This window comes from Protomyctophum bolini (assembly GCF_963924005.1).
Source record: "Protomyctophum bolini genome assembly, chromosome: 19".
NCBI classification, from domain to species: domain Eukaryota; kingdom Metazoa; phylum Chordata; class Actinopteri; order Myctophiformes; family Myctophidae; genus Protomyctophum; species Protomyctophum bolini.
In genome coordinates this window covers 21,074,638-21,077,137 of record NC_137880.1, presented here as the reverse complement: position 1 = coordinate 21,077,137, position 2,500 = coordinate 21,074,638, and the positions used below count along the sequence as shown (strand labels likewise).

Below are 2,500 nucleotides of genomic sequence, written 5' to 3'. Positions count from 1 at the left end.
ATAATAGCAGAACTAGCTGTATGATAGAGCCCTGAGGGAAAAGTGTATGTTTTAACTTTAAGTGGTTAACTAGAAAAAGTACAATGAATTAGTTCACAATCTGCATATAAGGGAGAGAGAGGTTTCCGACTAGGTAGGTAGATGAGGTATTTAACCGCATGAACCCTAATGTCCCCATTCTGGACATGTCATAATAGCGACCAAGTATAAACTCCTGGGTAACTCCGGTCAATGAAGTCGTTGCTGTCGGCAGGAAACCACCTGTACGTTTTTTGGGGTTTTTGCAAGTGCTATTGAACCCTTTACTGTGGTGTGTGGTCTGTGTGTTGTTAAAACAAATATTAAACCAATGGAAAGTAGTAAAAATGGCTTGGGACAAAACCTCTTAACTCCATTGGACGGTTGGACCCCCAAACTGTCTGCTAAAGCAGCTAACTCCACCACCTCTCTCCCTCTCATGCAAGTAATTAAATAAAGTCACAATACCAACTTTGATGAGGCAGTAGGCCTATTGGTTTGTTTTAAAACATATATGCTTTTCTTCATTTCCTGAAAAATGTATATTTTTCATTTCCTGAAAAATGAACATTTTTGAATTAGGTGGTTTCTTCCCGACACCAGATATATAAGATTTAAGTGGTTAATGATAATGCATACAGTACACAATACTGATTTGATCCCATATGCAATTGTTACTAAAGTCAAGCTTGTCTACACTGTTGACAAGCTGGTCAACAGTGTAGACAAGCTTGACTTGGTCAGGTTCAATAGCACTTGTTTGGACTTGTAACACAAAGGCAGACAACACAAAGGCTCTAAGCTAAAACACATGAAACAGTCCTTTTTTAATTCACGGTTCATTTCTTACATTGGTTCAAGTACAAAGTTAAAATGCCTTTTTTAATTAGTTCATATTCATACAAGAGTAAAATAATAATAGTGCCTTTTTTCATTACTACGACAAACTTAAATACAGTCATTGTAAAGACAAACTTGATTTATACTCCTAACAATATATTTTTCATATTTTTCAGATAAAATTTTAGCACCTTTTTGAAACACCACCAGTTCCTCCATTCCTAAGAGCTCATCTTTCATGTAGTCTATGAGATGAGCGTCTGCATGCGCCACAGCATTGTATTTGTGTACATGTTAATTGTTCTGAACAGTATACATCAGTGGTTCTCAAGCCTTTTAATTTAAGGCTGAATGTGTACAAATGTAACCAAATGGACCCGTAAGGGTCACGTACAGGCCTGTAAGAATCCATTTGGCTACTAACTATCTATAATTCAGCTGGGGAACCCCTACCACCTCAAGGAACCCGACCCCAGAACCCACACTGAGAACCACTGCTATGCAGTGTTGTGCATGTATACTGTAATATTCTGAATAACTGTGTGTGTGTGTGTGTGTGTGTGTGTGTGTGTGTGCGTGCGCGTGCGTGTGTGTCTGTGCGGTGATTAAACAGAACAACACTCTATTGACAGCCTAAAAGCTGTCAATAGGCGAACAGAACCACCATCACCTTGTCCTCTGACTGTCTCTAAAAGCAGATGTGTTGAAATAGCCTATAGCCTATACTGACTGGGTTGTCTTTGCACACACATACACATATTTGAATGTGTAAACAAAACAAAAACAACTACCAGAATGTAACCATTGTTTTTAAATAACAAATGTAATTATGTTATGCTCAATGATGCAGCCAGCTCTGTTCAACTCATCTCTTTTTAGAATGTGCCTTATAGCTTTATCGGTCCTACAATCTCCTCTGGCAGGTACAATAGAACAAGTCACTATGCTAACTGTACAATATGCTTTCTCTAGCCTCCATCTCTCTCGCCTCTCTAGGCTGAGGCTGAACTGAACTGAGCACCAACCTGGAACAGTACACACACACAATAACAGATTATTATTGGAATTATTATTACCATTATTATTATTAATATTATTCCCTAATCTAACATGGAATCCGAGAGTACACTGACTGACTGACTGACATGCAGCACCTGGGTGGGATGGGGGCATTTTGGAGGGAGCGCCAAACGGTGCAGGGTGATGATGTCACACCCAGTGGCACCGTGGGAAGGAAGCCTAACTGAGAAGGAAAATAAAACGTGTGCATGTTGTGTTTATTATGTGGATCTGGGGAGGCAAAGCGGTTTCTATCCGGAAGATAGTAGAAAAGACGGCACCATGTTGTTTTGTTGCGTTCACCATGTGATTTTCGGATACACGTATATACTTGCCAGTACTGTAGAAAAGAGTTTAGATTAAAAAAAGCACCTGAACGTCGGTTTTGTACAGAGAGCAAACGTGGTGGAAAGCTGTGAACCTCTGCTGGATTACTGATACTGTGTGTGTGTGTGTGTGTGTGTGTGTGTGTGTGTGTGTGTCTCTCTGTGTGTGTGTGTGTGTGTGTGTGTGTGTGTGTGTGCACACGCACACACTCGCATTAGCTGGTATTTGTGTTATCTGAGATCAGTCCAAAGATGTG

At 40.1% G+C, this 2,500-nt stretch overlaps 1 protein-coding gene across 5 annotated transcripts in view; it reads right to left on the bottom strand.

Annotated features, from left to right (window-relative positions):
• Nucleotides 1-814: 814 nt before the first annotated feature.
• The window catches only part of dnmt3aa (DNA (cytosine-5-)-methyltransferase 3 alpha a), a 57,629-nt gene continuing 55,943 nt past the window's right edge, over nt 815-2,500 (bottom strand). For all 5 annotated transcript variants that reach the window (XM_080791259.1, XM_080791261.1, XM_080791262.1 and 2 more), the window contains one exon: nt 815-2,500. This exon is cut by the window's right edge and continues 5,603 nt beyond it. The gene's annotated coding sequence lies outside the window, so the exon portion shown is untranslated.